This window comes from Engraulis encrasicolus, chromosome 5 (genome assembly GCF_034702125.1).
Source record: "Engraulis encrasicolus isolate BLACKSEA-1 chromosome 5, IST_EnEncr_1.0, whole genome shotgun sequence".
NCBI lineage: Eukaryota > Metazoa > Chordata > Actinopteri > Clupeiformes > Engraulidae > Engraulis > Engraulis encrasicolus.
This window is the reverse complement of record NC_085861.1, coordinates 54,087,504-54,098,239: the sequence shown is the minus strand read 5'-3', so window position 1 is coordinate 54,098,239 and position 10,736 is coordinate 54,087,504. Positions and strand designations below refer to the sequence as shown.

At 44.2% G+C, this 10,736-nt stretch overlaps 2 long non-coding RNA genes across 3 annotated transcripts; one reads left to right on the top strand and one right to left on the bottom strand.

The window, feature by feature from the left end:
- Positions 1-5,476: 5,476 nt before the first annotated feature.
- Positions 5,477-8,535, top strand: LOC134448681 (uncharacterized). Of its 2 annotated transcripts, XR_010034825.1 has the most exons (6): positions 5,477-5,936; positions 6,206-6,298; positions 6,698-6,785; positions 7,592-7,731; positions 8,098-8,231; positions 8,356-8,535. It is a non-coding gene; the product is annotated as an uncharacterized LOC134448681 (long non-coding RNA). The 2 variants fall into 2 exon arrangements; XR_010034824.1 differs by having other exon boundaries at positions 6,698-7,731.
- On the bottom strand, positions 8,488-10,254 carry LOC134448683 (uncharacterized). The gene is made up of 3 exons (XR_010034826.1): positions 10,215-10,254; positions 9,608-9,780; positions 8,488-9,170 (listed from the first exon to the last, which is right to left on the bottom strand). It is a non-coding gene; the product is annotated as an uncharacterized LOC134448683 (long non-coding RNA).
- Positions 10,255-10,736: the final 482 nt, after the last annotated feature.

Sequence of the window (10,736 nt, the reverse complement as noted above, 5' to 3'; positions counted from 1 at the left end):
GCTTGCTGCGTGCGCCCGAGTCAAATTTGTCAGGCTATACAGGTCTCTGGGCTAAATACACAATGACGCATGGGGTGCCGGGTCAGCCAGGTGGGAAAAAAAAAGAGATTGATGTAGACGTGTCCATAGCCTCTCCTACTTGGCGTGATGCAGATGACTGTGATGCGTGTTCATTGTATATGTATGTAGGCATGGCAGGTTTTAAATGCAGGTCTGTTGATTGTGTTGGGCTATAATATTTTTTCTATAACCTTGCGAGCCGCCAAGTAAGGCGTCGAGAGCCGCCTGAGGCTCGCGAGCCGCGCAATGAGTAACAGGGGCCTAGAACATAGGTGGCTAACCCGCGGCTCTCGAGCCGCATGCGGCTCTTTGCCTGGTGTCTTGCGGCTCTTGCGTTCATGTCCAAGTTTGTGTTTATGTCCCATAGGCAATATGCATTGTAATTGCGCACACAAAGTTGATTAGAACTATGGCAAATAAGTGCCCTGTGGTCTTGGTACTACTGTAGTAGGCCTGCCTAAATGTGTCCTGAATGATCACCTTGATGTGTGACATTTGTTATTGCATTGGTCCAAATACAAAACATGATTTAAGCATGTTCTAAAAATAGCGCTTTAAAAAGTGACCGCGTCTTTCGCTGACTAGACAAAATAGCGGCAGAATGTTTTAACCTGAAAGACTTGGCCATCACTCCTCAAGGCAATTACAACTCTCTATAAGGTCAAGAAAATACTACTGTCCATATGTGGATTATATCGCTCGGATATGGCGGCAATACATGTGCAAATGATTATCTGCTCAAGAGAGATGCGTCTGTCTGGAGCAGAGATGCGACGAGAATCTCTGTGCTGCGTAGTTATCTCTGCGCTCTGTTAGGAGTGTTCATGGCTATTGACCCGAATGTGACATTGTGTTTTTGGTGTAAAATCGACGTATTTTCGCGGGCTATACAAAAATATAGCGCCAAAAATAATGTTCTATCCTGGTTTTTGCTGTGAATGTCGGCCGTGGTCTATCAGCTATTGTCAAAGCGGGGCGGGCAGACAGTGTGAAGGTGGGAAACAAGTTCAATCGACTGTTCGCGCTTAGTTTAGTCTCAAAAAGAAAACTTTGTTTTTTCCCATGGCCCCCTGTCAGCGCCCGCTGAAACATAAATGTGGAAAATGAACGGGGATTTGACGAATCAACTTGTTAAGTTTTGGATGGTGTCGTCGTCAGACATCCAATGATAATCTGTGCGCAAGAAATCGGTGCCTGTGTGCGCCTAACCCCCAAATGAGCTAAGAGAGGCGGAGAATCTTTGTGCCGCGTTACTATCTTGGTGCTCTGTTATAAAGAGTACTCATGGAAATTATGCTGTATTTTAAAACGTGTTATATTAAAATGTGACCTGTGTATGCCTACCTGTGTAGGCCTACCCTTGTCTTCTCATGTAAATCAACATTTTTATGTTGAAAAAAACTTTCCCCCAAAAAAAATTAAAGCAGTAAAAAAAAAAGGGGGGGGGGTCATCTTATATTCAGGATTGTCTTGTAGTCAGGCCATTGCGTTGGAGTGTAACATCAATCTGACACTTTGAGTGTGTGTGTGTGTGTGTAAGGAAAAGATGGTTGATGTTCATGCCCATGTGTTGTTGTGTATGCTGGTCTGTGGTGCGAGAAGGATGGGTGATGCCCATGTGGGTCTGCGCACGTTTATATGCCCGCGTGATGTTTGTGTGCCGATGTAGCTCTTTGCTGTGACACATTACAAAATGTGGCTCTTGGTCTCCAACTGGTTGGCCACCACTGCCTCAGAGGGTTAGAGAGGTCACATGGCAAGGGAGCACCGGATGGTGTGGGGGGAGCAGTAAAGCAAACGGCTGACTTACATGTGGCAAGTGGCAATGATCTCCAGTCTCTAGAGATATACATTGAAACAGTCACCTTGCTCTGTCAACTGTGCTAAAAGAATATTGTGAGCAAACTGTAAAAAACATTTGCAATTAGATTCAGATAAGGTTGTTACACTGTGCAACAGGCATTAGGCTAAGGATTGATAAACATTAAGAGGTGGACAGTGGACAGGCGTTATGCAGGGAGCGTTCCTATGTTCCCCTGTCTTTGTATGGGACCTGGGAACTTAGTACCGTATTTTTTGGACTATATGTCGCTCCGGAGTTTAAGTCGCAACGGCCCAAAAATGCATTTTGAAGATGAAAAAAACATATATACGTCGCACCGGACTAATCGTCGCACATTTTTGAAAGGTTATTCTATCCATGGAATCTATGTTGTGATAACTGGCGCATGGTAAGCTGCTGCTCAAAGACGGCATTGTTTTATAAACCAGCATCTGAAGCAGTGGCAACGCATTCAGAGGTGGTGGTAATGCACCAACTAAGATGGTTTGCCAACCGCCATAAAACCACAAAAAGAAAAAGAAGAAGAAACAGAACGCGCCATGTTGCCCTGTAGTCAGAACAACATTCAATTTTCGGCATTGTTTTGCGTTTGGACCGTGGGAGGGTTCGAGGCAACTTTGTTCCGTCTCCAGAGCACGCCTTTCTTTACCCCCTTTTCTGAGATTTCAGCCCATGACGGTATCAAAGGTGAGGGGGATTTCATCTATGCTGTGTAGCCTATGGTAGTGTCACGTTGTGCTCGTTTGTCAGAAACTCGCGGAAATGACCGATTTTCACCTGGAAGTCGGCTGACTGTCTTTAATAACACAGACGCTCGTTCTCGGATAGAGAGGCGATTGCGTTGCATAGCGCAAATAAATCCACGAGAGGGGATTGCATTGCATAACGCGATAAATCCACGAGGTCCCTGACTTCCGCAAAAAGTCCTATTCATTTCTTTGGCAATGTCATGGAGCCCGTAACAAGACCGTTGACTCGCAGCGCGCGTTGTTCGAGAACACATTTGTCCTGTATTCAGCTCTTCTTCTAGACGTGGGCCTTGAACCTTCAGATAGCTTTTTTTTTTTTTTTTTCACAACATGCACATTTTCCTCCGCTTTTCTCCAGTCCCCAAACAGTTTTCCATTGCATCCAAACTTTCGTTCAGCTGCCCTATTGCCATTTTCGGCTGCATATTTAATTACTTTCAGCTTGAACTCAGCAGTAGGCTATATTAACTTCTTTTGGGTGGTATATTTCTATTCAGTCGTCATTGTAAATGCTATTTTTGTTGTGGTAAGTTGTAAAAAATGTTCTATCAGTGGTATTAGGCAACACAACATAGTTGCGCACATAGTGCTCTCCCGTGGTGAAAAAAAAACATATATATGTCGCACCAGAGTATATGTCGCATGTCCAGCCAAACCATGAAAAAAAGTGCGACTTGTAGTCCGAAAAATACGGTAACCTGATTTACATCACCCATGCCTCACTACCCCATCTGAAAAGCAGTGAGACCGCTGGAGTTGGGAAATGTGTATAGCCAATCATGAATCGCGGGTGGGACTTTAAATGGATGGGCGGAGTTATGGGCGGATGTGATGTAAAGCATTAGCGACAGCAGTGTAGTCATCATATCACAACAAACATGGCAGCGCGCTGTAGTACCAGTACTTCGTGCGCTGAAATGGATTCGGCTATTTCCACGGTATTGTATTCCAAATGTTCAGTCATTGAAAGACGAACAAATGACTGCGCTTAAGGCGTTTGTTGGCGGCGAGGATGTGTTTGCGCTTCTACCGACCGGATTTGGCAAAAGTGATTCATCAGCTGGCTCCACTAGTCGCTAAAGCAATGGGGAAAGTGCAGGATCCCATCGTTATTGTGGTGTCCCCCCTGGTTGCGTTAATGGAGGACCAAGTCAGAGAGGCTGGAAAACTTGGTCTAACGGCAATGGAACTGGGAGGAAGAAACGTCAACGACATCCTTCAGGGACGTTGCCAGCTGGTCTTCGGTAGCCCCGAGTCGTGGCTGAAGGACAAATGGCTGACCATGCTATCCTCAGACCTCTACCAGAAGAACCTACTGGGCATCGTTGTTGATGAGGTTCACGTCACCTACAAATGGTAAGTTTAAGCATCTACTGTTGATAGTAGATAGATACTGTTGATAGTTGCGTTAGTTGTGAGTTCCCATTCTGGCCTTCTAGGTTTACCGTAGTTTACTCATTGTAATCTTAACTTGAAGAGGTATCGTCACAGTCTTGGTCATAACATTGTATTATGTCTCTGTTAGTTTCATCATGTTTCCCCCCTGTGAACTTCAAAAAAACTCCGTTAACTCTGCTGTACACATTGTCCGTGTAAATAATACATTGTCCTTGTAAAATCAATGGTGTTGGTTCTCCCCTTCCCCAACTGTGCCCGATGCATACTGTAGTGTACAGACATTTGCTTTGCGTTTGTTTGTGACTGTGAGTTGACATTCTGGTCTTCTAGATTACCGTAGTTTACTCATGGTAATCTTGACTAAGAGAGGTGTTGTCATAGTCTTGGTCATGGTTACGTGGCGCTATTCCGACATGTCGCTATTCCGACGTTAATGTCTATTGTCGGAATATTGACACGTTTTCCACCGTCCGCCGCTATTCCTGCATGCTGCTATTCCGACATTTTTTTAAGTAGCCTATAGGCCTATATTGAACCATTCTGAGAATGCTGCCACTCTACTGTGCAGCGCTGTCATCAGAGCAGCCGACGTTTCCCTCCATATCCATATAGGCTAAGGAAATCTAAATGAGCTATCCACGCGGGTGTGGTGCTGAAATCAGCGATGTAACACACTTTCCCACGTTACTGCTTTGAAGAGATAAACTTTGTTGCCTACATTCCAAGTTACTCAATCAAATTATATCGCAACAATGTAAGGAAACATCCAGCGACATGATGGAGCACACAACCCTTGTCCTTATTTTGAAGTTCCAGAGAGAAGAGCCGTTGTCGTGTCCAAACCGAGGCAAAACAAAAGCAAACTGTGAGAAATTCCAAAAGGCAAGTCTTACAAATCCAGACATAAATTTAGGCTAATAGGCCTATTAATCTGAAGTCGGGTCCCGCCTCTAGTTCCCTGTTTTGCACATGCCATAGCCTACACTCAATCCTTCTCATTGAAATGACTTGTTCATCCACCGCCGTTTCCACGGAGAGAACCCAACTCTCAGCGGCCTTTCAGCTAAGGTGCAGTGGATTTATTTGTCATGGGGTGACAAATTGAGAACTCACGCACTCACTGATTACATTGATTTCAGGTGCCAGCGAGAGAAGGGAGGAAGGTGATTGGGCCAATAGGATGGGTGTGGGTTGTTTTAAGTGCAGGTGCTAAGATGGACGGTGACGCACCGGAGAGAGAGCGAGACGCACGGCCGCATCGTTGGGAAGTTGGTGGATGAGGACACTCACCAACGAAGAGTTAAAGGTGGGATAGGAGATGTTTTTCTGGCACATATTTTACCATATCATCTGAAAAACTCCTCATGACGCCATAGCACCCATTGAAATGGAGTGTTTGGAAAAAAACCGAAATCTTTTGGTCCAGTCTAGAGGGCGTAGTCAGAAGAAAACGGCAACCAATAGAAGTAATACTCATCATCACTTCTATTGGTTTCTGACACGTCCATCAACCGCCAGCACTCACCCCTCCTCCCTGCGCGTTCACCGACTCGTGAACTTGACCGACCCCGCCCCCAGCATTCATGCACACGCGACAAGGCTCATCATCACTCGGCTAGTAGCAAGGTAACGAGAGTTAGCAGCAGGCTGAGCTACTTGAAAACTTTGGTGGCTTTTGCAGAGCTACAGGAAGAACTTTGGCTTTTGGAACACTGGACTAACCATGTCAGGATAACATACTCCCTTGGATTATAGTCATCGGACTCGCAAGACCAGACTCCAACACGGGCTGAAAATTTGAAATGGGACCTGACACTCTTGGACACAGATGTCGGCTACGGCAGCGGCTTCAAATACGCTTTGGTGACCATATTTCTAATCGAGAGGTGAGATAATATATTTGTCTGTATAATATTTTGTGAATTGGTTTAGGACACAGTGGTGTCTTTTTTTAAGCAAGTATCCATTGAGAGGGGTCAGAGGATTAGCTCAAGCTCCAACATATCTAGCTGCTACCTTGCTTAACATAGCTGCTACCTCAATCGCTTTATTTTTTTGTGCCCCCCCCCTGTGGCATTTATTCTGTGCACATGAACACGTTTTCAGAATTGCTATGTGTAACTCAGACGGTTACTCTTGTGTGTTTTGCTACTAGTTGTGCGAACGAGCCAGACAAACCAGCTGGGAGGAGGACGGAAGCACCCCTTCTCCATCCGCGTTCAGTTGCTAAATACTGATTCACCCCGTAGTAAGTAACCTACCATGTTTACGCACACATTACTTTGACCAGCAAAGCCCATGTCTTTCTAGTGGTTTACAAAAATATATCGTTTGCATGTTTTGCTTTGGTACGTCTCTGGTAATAGTAGCAAGCACAAGCACAACCTGTTCGCCGCTCCAGCATTGCAAAATAGATTGTCTTGGGTTTTCAAATGTTTACATGATTGTGGGTGTAATGTTGTTAACTCGCTGATGTCGTTTTTGAGAAGACGGTAGTTTTGCATTTGATAAATACCACCTAATGACCATGACGGCTACACGGCAGATCTTTATTGTGATGGCTACACTGAATGATCCCATGGAGATGCCGGCACATTATTTGTTTTACCCTGGTTATATTGAAATGTTCTGCTTTGTCCATTCCAAGGTGTGGTGTTTTCCATAGCTGTTCCTTGCTCCTGTATCACAACATATCAAGGCTGCCAAGTAAATGAAGAATGAATCACCGCACACTGGTAGTTTATTTTATTCATGTTTGTGGGTGTAATTTCGTCCAGTTGCAGATACTACTATCCTTTTTGGAATGATCTGCCTTTGAAAAACAATGGTTCTATCTGACAAAAGCGAACAGATCCTGTAGTTGTAATTGATACACTAAATCAGTGTTTCTCAACCTTTTTTTTAGGCGAGGCACCCTTTCAATTCATGAAAAATTTCAAGGCACCCCAAACCAACTAGCCGTAATATAGCATCACATCCGATACCACACAAGCTTAGAATGTAACACATTTGGAGACACACAACCTAGTCGCACGACCTACGTTCAAAGTTGCAGCTGGGGTGACCAATATTTACTTTATTGTGCATAAATGGCAGATCAAAGATTCCACTGACTAACATTAACTTATCAATTTTGACAAATATGTTTTATGTTATATAATTTATTTATCAGCCACGTTTCCGCGGCACCCCTGAGGGGGCCCTACGGCACCCCAGGGTGCCCCGGCACCCCTGTTGAGAAACACTGCACTAAATTATGATATTCCTATGTGTGCGCGCGCACGCGCCAAGTTTTCAATTCAACACACTGGGACACTTTTCAGTCTTTGAGGTTGCTGGAATCAACACAGACTACCTCCATGCACCTTATCAGAACACTTTGCATGTTTTTTGTATACTTGTCCCCTTTGTGTATTGCTGCTAATCTTTCTCTTTCTAGGTTCTGTTGGTTGCATGCAGATTGTGCCAGATGATTTATCTGTCTATGGTCTAAGCATGGGCTCTGTGCTAATATGCAATTTGTGCTCTTTTTTCCCCTCAGGTCAACAGCAGACAGGGTCCTTCCACAACCACATACTTATGCCAGTAAAAGCCACAGCTTTTCTCCTCCAATCCAAGAAGCCTGGACTGCAGTCACCATCTCAACACACCAACCAAGAGAAAGGCAGATGGCTCAATTCAGTATGTAGTTCTGCAAATATTCTCAAAGGTCTTCACAGCCCCCCATGGTGCTGAATGCATTTACATTTATTTGTGTAAGGTAAAAACAATGCTGATTACAGAACATAACTAGGGCCATGAATGAAATTTGAGGTAGCAGCCAGTCATCAACTGATGGTGAGAGGTGGTCCTAAGATCAGAGAGAAGCAGGTTGAAATCCCATCCTTACCTCTCCCTACCTACACCTCCATCCACAGCTGAAGTGCACTTGAGCAAGGCACACAAGTCCACTTAGGTCCTGGGACTGTAGCCAACACCCTGTAAAACCCTGCTGTGTAATTTGATGTAATGAAGCCCTAATATAGTCTAACACATTGCTTGTTACAGATATGGAAAATTGCACAATAAAAGTTCCAGGACATGAAGGCTGCATACTGTGAACGTCAACCTTCAGGGCACCGTCCTGCGCAGAAGACTTTCTACCCTAAGAGGGATGGCTGACCGCAGACACTCACAACCAGGTGAGCCCAGATAAAGGAGTTATTTTTGGTGTCCCTGCCCCAACAACCCAGGTTACTTGCATTTAAAATGTCACTGGAGCTACTGTCAGATATGTGATTTCTAATTCTGTTTATCTTTTTACAGCACAGACGCCTCCAACCTCAGACTAGGCCCTTCACAGTTGCTGCACTTACCCACCTTCCCAGAGTTTTTGTATGGTAATGACAACTGTAAATATAGTATAAAGTAATGTATCTAGTGTCATGTGTAATACATTGTTTAAATTGTCCATACATTTCAATGACAGTAAATATTGGTGGACACAATTTGACTGTGTGGCTTTTTTTAATTCATTCTCTGACTGAAAATGCATGGTTACATAATTTATATATTCCACAAGACCACAATCAGAAGATTATTTGACAGGTTGCATTTATTTTCTATGTATGAAAAAAACAATGGTAACAAGACAAACGTGGTTCCAAACCAAAAAGGTGAGATGTACAGATGAATGCTCCTACAGATAATGAAAAATAATAAAACTCTGCACACTGCCGGTTTGTGTGTTTTATACCGTACTCTGTATAAACCTTTTATATTGCTCTAGTGGAGCAGGGTAACCCTGGCTAATCCTGGGTATTGTACTGTGTATTACAACATCAGCCCTGTTCAAGTGCCCCATACTGTCTGTAGGCTGCATGCCTGAAGAGACCGTTTCTCTCACCTGGTCCTACATCAGCCCAAAGTCTTATCAAAACTGAGAACACCACAGCATTTCCTTTCAATGTTCATGGGCATCTCCTTACAGATTGCGCAGAGGCGCCAGGTTGGTTGTGCTACTGGGCTGTGACTGAGGACCAGATGTCATGTGCCAGGTCGAACATCAAACTGGGGTCACGGGTCAGGGCACGCTGCAGTAACCGATGGGATTGCTTCAAATTCAATGATTGAATCAAGGCCTGCAAAGCAATAAATACATTTTATGTAGTGCATTTTCTATTTGATGATGGGGACTAAATAACTCTATTGACCATATGGACATAAGCAATCATTATTGTGTATATAAATAAAGATGTGCCAATTATATGCATACAACGTTTTCAGTCAATTTCTTACAAACTGGTGTTGTGCCAGGGGTTACACAGATGTATGAAGTAGATGGGCTTTTATGGATGTACTTGAACTACCACTGGTGTTGTGTACCTACAACCATGTAATATCACACTACTACTCATAGGAGTAGAAATATTGTAATGGTTATCACAACAGGTGTACTCGTGTAGCCTACTCGTGTTGCGATATAGAGTACATCCGTTGTGATAACATCCATTACAATACTTACACATCTGGAGGAATACAGAAGCACATAATGTTATTGAGGGATGAATGTACATACAGTTAGCAGGGCGTCAATTCTGTTGGAGTCTCCCTAATCAATACCCCCGACCTCTGCTGCGTCTATCTTCCTCCTCCTCCATCTCTGGCCATCGGTCCTACTGGGCTGTTAGGTCGTTATGATTGTGATGGGCCAGGAAAGTCAGAGCTGGAGCTCTCGTGGTCGTGGAAGGTCTAAAGCATATGAAAATATCGTCAGCCAAAACAATTTCATTAGCGTTGATCAGTTCGGTTGTTTTTCTTTACTCCCTCTGTCCCTGTGTCTGCGCGTGCGACAACCCAAGTGAAATCTGAAGTCATAGCCTAAAACACTACGGATTGTGGTGTCGGGTATATATAAATACAATAGTAAAATGTATACAGCGGTACACATCTGTCAAAATAAATCCATGTGTCAGTACTGTAGCTACTGGCTAGAACTACTGTCTAGGGATGACAGTACAGTATAGCATCTGTCATCAGTGTTAGGAAGTTAGAATGAGATATCTAAGTAACACGTATCAAGTCAAGTTCAATAACTAATCTAGTATACATCTACTGTCATCAATATTTCTTGAAATGGCAACCATGACGGCCTGTGCGTTTATTGTGATGTTGAACATTCTTACCGTAGCCGGAGACAGTGCCATGGCTGGAAGTTAGCTTGGCTAATCGATTTCTAGCCCGCCCCCGCCTCGTGAGCTCTCGTGGGTTCCCGGGATAATCCGAACACTTGACAGACTGCATGCGCGTTCATGTGTTTTGAAGGCGTGGCTTTGAGGGGAGGGCTGAAGGGAGAGGCGGGCTGTGTATTTTCAAAAATATAGCTCACAGGATCCGTTTTTCAAAGATCTCCAACCCTACCTTTAAGTGCCCACGCCTGGCCGCCATAGCCTTCACTAGAAGAAAGCCCCCTACAAGCGGTGCATGCTGCCTTCAGCTCTCTCTCACCCTCTCGATCTCTCTCTTGCTCTATCACTGCAGCTGGCACAGCCGACTCGCGGTGTCTCACTGGACAGACGACAGAGCGTGAATGGACTGGTTGTATTCAAACACACACACATGGACACAGGACTATGTTCTCAAATGGACAATAAATATTTGAATGAAATGACTTTGGTGTCTTGGTGTTTTCTGGTGTGTACAATGTT